The sequence below is a fragment of the Mus pahari genome, chromosome 14 (genome assembly GCF_900095145.1).
Source record: "Mus pahari chromosome 14, PAHARI_EIJ_v1.1, whole genome shotgun sequence".
Taxonomy (NCBI): domain Eukaryota; kingdom Metazoa; phylum Chordata; class Mammalia; order Rodentia; family Muridae; genus Mus; species Mus pahari.
The window spans coordinates 44,719,367-44,727,069 of NC_034603.1; the positions used below are offsets into that span (position 1 = coordinate 44,719,367).

General features: G+C 51.9%; 1 protein-coding gene across 1 annotated transcript in view; it reads left to right on the plus strand.

The window, feature by feature from the left end:
* Window positions 1–3,883: 3,883 nt before the first annotated feature.
* Slc6a4 (solute carrier family 6 member 4) overlaps window positions 3,884–7,703 on the plus strand; it is a 33,869-nt gene continuing 30,049 nt past the window's right edge. Inside the window, exon 1 of the mRNA XM_021212536.1 lies at window positions 3,884–3,963. The gene's annotated coding sequence lies outside the window, so the exon portion shown is untranslated. The remainder of the gene's footprint in view (window positions 3,964–7,703) is intronic.

Genomic DNA, 7,703 nt, shown 5'->3' on the forward strand with positions numbered 1-7,703 from the left:
GGGAGGGGAGGGGAGGAGAGGAGGGGGGAGGGCAGGGGAGAGGAGGGGAGGGGAGGAGAGGCAGAGACAGAGACAGAGACAGAGACAGAGACAGACAGAGAGAGACTTGGAACACTGCTTCTGGCTTCTCCAGCAAGGTGGAGTAGGAAATCAGTGGCCACCAGGATGTGACCCTAAGGGTGCTTACAGGTAGGGGAGGGGATCTAGTAGGCCAGGTATAAAAACAAAGAACCTTGGCCCAGGAGATGATGGAGAGATGCAGAGATGCAGAGATGGCTCAGTCAGCAAAGTGCTTGCTGAGCAAACATGAGGGTCCAGAGTTCAATCCCCAGAGTATTTAAATGAATGGAGAGAGAGAGAGAGAGAGAGAGAGAGAGAGAGAGAGAGAGAGAGAGAGAGCAAGCCTCGTGAAGACACACATGCTTCTAATTCCAGTGCTAGGAAGAAGTACCAGTTAGTCAAATAGTCGAGATTCTGTCTCAAAAACCTAGTTAGAGCAACTGAGAAAGACACCAAGATCAACCTCTGGCTTCCAATTCACTCCCCCCCACACACACACACTGTCCCTGCCCCCCCACACTGTCCCTGTCCCCCCCAAACACATACAAAAAACAAGAACAAAAACAAAAACTGGTTCAAAGCCTGATGCGTGTCTGCTCCCAGCACTAGGGATGCTGCCTCAGCCAGGCACTAAGTTTTCAAAGTCAAGGTCAGCCTGGACTACACAGGGAGATGTTCCTTGAAAACTGGCAGGTCGCATCCCCCTGACTCCATCTATAAACGCCCTTGCTAGTTTCCACATCAACTGCTCACACCCTCCCTCCTTTTAGAAAAGCCCAAGCAGTCATTAAGCATGAACAGCAAGTGCCGCTCACATCACTGAAGCGACAAGTATTTTTATTTCAACATTTCCAAGTTGCTCATGAGGCCCAGTGATAGGAGCGCACTGTTCCAGCGCCCTGCAGATGCTCTGTGGAGGTCTAGCATTATCACCATTGGCCTCCTGTGAGGGAGGGGTGCAGCCTCATGGACTGCAGGGGAAGGACCACTCCCATGGGGAAGCTCTGAGAGGAGTTAAGATGATGGGCCCTCCAGTGAGAGGGCAGACTGCTGAGGCACTGGCAAGGGGTGGGGGGGAGTCAGGGAGGTGTGGCGCTTGGATGGGGCTACTTCTCAAAGGCCTCCGTAGGGTCAGGAGGAGTGGCTGTGAAGAAGCCAGAAAAAAGTGACCATGACAAAGTCCACCTGTCATTTCCAGAGCTGTGCCCAGCCCTCCCTCATCTCTCTCCTACACCCTAATGTGGTCAGCCCACTAACATCAACTGAGCCTTCTCCAGCACCCCTTCTTTTTGCTCCATCTTGATTAGCTAGGCCAGCCTCAGGTGGTTGCAGGCCTATGGCGAGGGACCTCGGAAACAAGAGATCCCCTGAGAGGGAGGGGTGTGGTAGCCATTTCCTGGGCCTAAGAAGAAGCCCACAAGAAAGGGAAAGCTTCCTCTTCTGTTACAGTGTAAACAGAACACAGGCAGACAGACAGATGGCACTGAGAGCTTCCTGGAGGAGCGGCTGGCATTCACAAGGCTTTGGCCTGGCCGTCGTTGGGTTTTGGGAATCCAGTTAGTCATCTTGGTGATGGTGGCGGTGGCATGTGTGTGCGTGCGCATTAAATGTGTGTCTGTTGCCGTGGAGGCTGGCCGCATGTGGCAGCTGAGCTTCCATGTCTCTGGGATGGAGCGAGCGAGCGAAGGAAGAGTGCCTGGCAAGCCTCCCCTCCATCCAAGTCTCCTCAGCCCTTCTGCCGGCTCTGTAGCAGCGTTCCCTAACCCAGTGCAATGCCTTTTCCGGTGTCTGACTTGCATTTCCTCCCTGTGCCCCTACCAAGTGTCAGAAACGGGGAGGAAGGCAGGATGTGTGGGAAGGCAGGGTGGGCGGCACAGCTAAACAGCTCTGCTGAAGGGACTGGGCTAAGTCGCTCCTGCAGAATTGTCACCAGGGCAAGAGGGGAAAAAAGAAAACACACTTGGGGAGAGGCTAAGTGTGCACTCTGGCCAGGGGGCTGTGGGGAATGAGGTGTGGGCATGGTCTGGGCAGCTATTACCTTTTTAACGGCCCTCAGCAGGGAGTAAGAGATGAGACCACCTGAGGTTCTTCTCAGCTGAAGTAAAGCATCTGCCAAAAGCCTCGCCACACCCACACACCGCCTCCCCACCTCCCGCCCCAGTCTGACTGGACCATCGCTATCATTCTCCAAGACAAGGCCTAGAACATTGTGGTTAAGGGTCTCGTCCAACCCACAAGCAGAGGGTTTGAGCCTGTATCTATCTCATCCTGTTCAGAGAAATGTCACCAACACTCAGCGCTCACAATGTGGCAGTACTAAGAAAGGGGAGGCAACCGGGCAGGAGGAGCAAGGCCTGGGGAGGTCGCATGGGGACGGTCAGAGTGGAGACAGGAGTCTTAGCTGATGCTCAAGTCGGCCCTGCTCCTCTGTCTGCCTGGACCCCTCCTCAGAACAACCTTGTTCTTGGGCATCCTTGTGTCTGCACAGGAGTTACAGGCGCTGAAGGGAGACAGCAGACAGACACTTGTGTTCATTGAAAGGGTGGAGCCCAGTGAGGGCCCTGGGACCCTAGGGTTCTCCAGGTCATGGAATGGCCAGGCCTGCCTAAGGTCCGCTCCCCCAAGCCAGTCCGCTCCAGCACTGCCCTAGGACCTCTCCTTGCAGTCCCCGGCCCTGGAGCCTAGGTGGCACCAAAGTCTCATACTGGCGATCCCTGCGGCCGGGAACCGCCCACACCTGCGGACAGTGAACCATCCAGCTCTTTCTGATGCCGGCTCAGCCCAGCTGAGCGGCTTCTGATGTCTGGGCTCGAGCCCCTCTGGAACAAAGGGGCGCCGGGGCTTTCTCGCAGCCACAGACTCGCCTTTACTACCTCTTTTCTAGCTTTCCCTCACTCCCTTGGCCGGATGAGGAGAGACAGGCTGGCCGGCCCGGGTCCTGACTTCTCTGCCTCAGACACAGTCCAAAATAAGGAACACATCTGCTCTTAAAAAAAAAAAAAGTTCCCGTAATTTTGGTGAAAAAAGAATGTGATAACATTAAATTCATTTTTAAGCCGTGTGTGGTGTGTGTGTGTGTGTGTGTGTGTGTGTGTGTGAACAAAACAATCTATATAGACCTGAAAACAGTGTGCTCCAGTTGAAATACTGAGCGGCTTGAAAGGCTGGTAGTTTGTCCCGTGCTCAACCCCACAGGCACAGACGGGTCCGCGGACCAACACCGATGTTCTCTGCAAAATTTTCCTTCTGTGGCTAAGAGGCACTCTCAGACCCTCCCGGGGATACTTACTGTATACAGGCAGCTATCGGGATGGGAAGGTTCCCCGGCTAAGCTCGCATCCCACTAGAGAACCCAGAACAATGTCAGGGATCCTTGGAAAGACGTCCGCAATCGGGTGGTGCCTGGCTGTGGTCAAGAAAGAATGCTCTTAGGGAGTGACACGGAGCAGAACCTTAACATAATTTGGGGCAGATTTGGAAAGAGTAGAAGTGAACCTCATTTTGTGCAGCATCCTCCACTCACGCTAGTCTAAAAGCAGAAGAGTCTGATCCTTAGCCCGGCCCGGCCTGGCCCGGCCCTGCGCCCTGGCTGGTGTGTTTGCAGGAATGAGTGGGGGGCTCTGTCGCCCTCCCACATGCCAGGGAGCGTGGACCCCTCTCCTCCCCCCTCCAGCTAGAGCTGAGCTGCGGTAGCAGAAAAACAAAGTTCTTCTGTCTCAAAGTGACGCAAAAATTCTTGCGGAGCTCTTTGGCGGCAGCTATCTAGAGATCAGACCATGTGAGGGACCGCGAGTACAAATAGCGCGGCGGGCGGCGCCACTCCAGCGGCCGCGCCGGTGCCTCGAGGGCGCGAGGGTCGCGCCGCCTACGCACTCCCCGGACCCGCTGCCGCGCCTCCCGCAGGTAGGTCGTTTTCCCTTTCTTCTTCTTTTTTCCCCCCTCTTTTTTTCTTTTCTTTTTTGTCTCTAACCCACACTTCTTTTTAGAAGCCCTCGCTCCCCGCGCTTAACTGCCTGGATTTCGGGTGCCTTTGTCTGCACCGCGCAGGTCGAGGGACCCGATGGAAACCCTGGAGATCCAGCGCTGGCCCAGCGCAGCCTCGCTCTTTGGCAGAAGTTGCTGTAGTTTCTAGCCGTGATTCGTGCTTGGGCTTTACTTTGGGGACAAGGGCTGGTAGGTGGCTTTATGCAAAGACGCTGGCAGACACAAATGCCCAAATAACCAGAGAAACCTTTGAGAGACACTTAAGAGGGTCAAGCCTCTCTCTATGCGCTCGAATGGTCTCGCTGGGGAGCGCGTGCCTACTCAGACAGCTCACAGGCCATTCAGAATTTATGGAAGTACCAGTGGGCTGTGCTACACTAAAGTGTGTAACCAACAGTTGCTGGAGGCGGGGGTGTTTCTAAAAGGCTGGTTGGTGGCCCACGAAGTTTTTTGTTTTTTGTTTTTTTTGCGTTTGTGTGTGTGTGTGTGTGTTGCATATTGAATTATTCTCTTTAGTTAAGAGTGCTCAAGAATTTGAAGGGTATGTGTATATTTTTATGATCAATTTTTTTTGTCCAGAAAAATGAACCAGGTCAATGGATTATTTATGGACCTGCTAGCTCTTATCGTAGTAAGGGGAGAGATCAAATATTTAATGTGTTTTCAGTTACATGGGAAACATGTCTAAGAAAGCAACACTGGGGTTTGTTTAAAAGTAATAGAGAGCCAAGACAGCTTTGGAGGCTGGTGGGTGGACGTGGAGGGGGAAACAGCTCTGACTGTGGCCCTTCACTTTTGCGTGGAGCTGTGGACATCTTCCTTCTCCCACCCTGGTCCCCAGTGAAAGCGACTGCTCCAAAAAAGGCTGATGGGCGGGCTCTTCTGCAGTGCAGGCAGTATCTTACTTATTTTGGGCAGCTATGAGGCTTGAACCCAGGGTCTTTTGCACCCCGAGCAGACATCGTACCACTAAGCTACATGAAAAGAAGGGACTTACCCTGGCAGTTAATCTCTGAAATCTCCTCAGTTGGAGCCTTGTAGGGACTTTGCATGGTAAGAAGAGAGAAAGAAAGACTGACTCTGCCCCGTGTGCTGAAGCATGTTTGTAACATTCAGGTGTTCAAGGTTGTCTTCAGCTTCTTAGCTAAATCAAGGCTAGCATTGCTTACACAAGAGCTGCTTCCAAAGCAAAACAAAGCCGTCCACCCCCAAGCAGCTTGTTCAGTTGGGTATGGAGCTTCCTGAACAAGAGCAAACTGGAACTCCTCCCCAGTAAACCTGGGATTCATGAAACTCTGCTGGCCACATTTCAGAGTGGGAATTCCCAGCCTGGGCACTCAAGTCTGTTTCAGTTTCCAGTTAAAGAAAAAAAAAAAAAAAAANATATATATATATATATATATATATATATGATATGTAACAAATATATATCCCCAAGGTGAAGAAGGGGATATGTTAATATCTTAATGGAATCCAAGATCTTTTGGGGAATTTTAGAATCCTATGAGCATTTTGATGGAACTTGGGTAGGGGAGCAGTGAGGGGGGGGGGGTGCATGTGGAAGAATTTCCCTGATGGCTGGTGACTGTGGAGTTTAAGGACATGGGTTGGGCTCTGTGGCAGGCTTACAAAGTACTCTGGGTGCCCACACCCAAGAGAAACACAGGTAGTTGTGGAAATAAAGCCAGTTCACAGCCATCTCGGTTGTACTTGCTGAGTGGTGTCATTTGGACACACAAAGCAGCCTGAGGAAGCTGAGTTTTGCTTTGGAGGACCTCCTTAACAGGATATGGTTGTGACTTAACTCTTAAAATGCCAATGGCCAGGTAGGACATTGTGCATCATTTCACGCTGGGAAGGCAAATAGGGCGTTAGCTGTTTTCAGTAACACTGGAGGTCCTCTGGGGCTCGTGAACCAAGGCTTTGAGTAAGAGGAAATAGAGGGACCTTGGAAACAATGTTCAAGCTCTCGTGGCTAAGGTTCTAACCGCCCGCCCTCTTTGAAACAAAACAAAACACAAAATATAATCATGGTGCAAAATACCTCTGGGGCCAGGACCATTGCTCTAAGATGGAATCCTCCTGGGATCTCCTGATGTTTCAGTGCACGCTCAGACTCCTCTAGGGTCTGTGCCTAAACCACGCCCAGCTAGTGGGTGGAGTTCTGGACTTCCTGAGTGAGCCCTGCTAGCTGAGCACACTTACTGATTTCTCTGCTAATCTCCAGGTTGGCCCCTTCCTCTGAGGCTTTTGTGTCTGGCCAGCCAGGCACCAGTAGGAAACCCACATTTGACAAAACACCTGCTTATTCCTACCTGAGTACAGCTAAAACTTGTCTTCCAGGGCTCAGTTCCAAAGAAAATGCTTCCTTAGACAAAACAGCATTCTTAAAAATAATAATAATAATAAGCTTCCTAGGAGAGACCCAGGTAGAAAATAGATCAAATTAATTTTTCAAAAGAAACCTGGCATCCCTGATGGTCCCAGAGCACAGAGGGGCAGCTGGGGTGGGCATGAAACTCGCCATGGGCCAACACAGCCACCTTATTTCCAGGCTGACCTCTTTCTTGGCAGTGACTTTGGTCCACATTCAGAAAGTGCCAATCTGTGAGTAACAGCTCTGCCTGGATGGCTCCTCAAGACTGGTGTGTGTGTGAGTGAGTGTTTTCCCCTCCCTACTGGGAAGTTAGATATTTGTTTACAGACCCAACCATTAAGGACACAAACCAGCAAGTGCTTTTTCCCAGTCTAACGGGGACAAAGTCAGTAGAGCTGAGGCTGCCGGGAGGCATCCGAATGCCTTGTTCTCATTGCCCTCCTTGCTTGGCTTCCCATAGAAGCTGGCAGCAGCTCCCAAGCTCCCACCCAACCCTGCTGGACTTAAGGGACATACTAGGTATGAGGTCATAAGTGGCTAAACTCCACAGCTGGATGAATTCTGTGACTGTGCAAAGCCAGAGAAGCACCCTGAGCATATGATTTGTGGAGGATAGGTCTCAGTTCCCCAGGCACTGAAGAAGGTGTACTGGGGTGCCAAGGCCTGGTTTTTCATGACATCATTTGCAGGAATGAGGACAGAGGTGAGAGGGGCTGCACAGGTCAGGGGATAGCCTGAAGTTGCTTTGGAGCTGGCTCAGGGACAGCTGGGTGCTCTGAGAGACCCTGGAGCCCACGCCAGCTGCTAGGAGGATGGAGTCTGGGACTATCCTCTCACAATTTGGGGTGGCCTTCTGGGACTTGTTCAAGGGGGGGAGGGAAAGCCAAAACAGTTTGTTTCCTTTGTCTCTGACTCGTGAAATAAAACGAGTAAACTGCGTTATTCACCTGAATACTTCCCACCCCACCCCCATCCCTAAGGAAGGGGTCTAAAATGAGGGAGTGGAGGGGCCAGAATGACCATAGAGGAAAAGCCACTCATGCCATGGCTCTCAGGACCTAGCCAGGCTTAGACCTTGTCCCCTAGCTAAATGTCTCACTGATCATATTCCTTGTTTCTGAGGAGCAGAGCTGAACTGAGGAGGAAGAGGAAGACAAAGAGGAGGAGGAGGGAGAGGAAGAAGAGGAGGAGGAGGGAGAGGAAGAGGGGGAGGAAGAGGAGGAGGAGGAGGGAGAGGAAGAAGAGGAGGGGAAAGAGGAGGAGGAGGAGGAGGAGGAGGAGG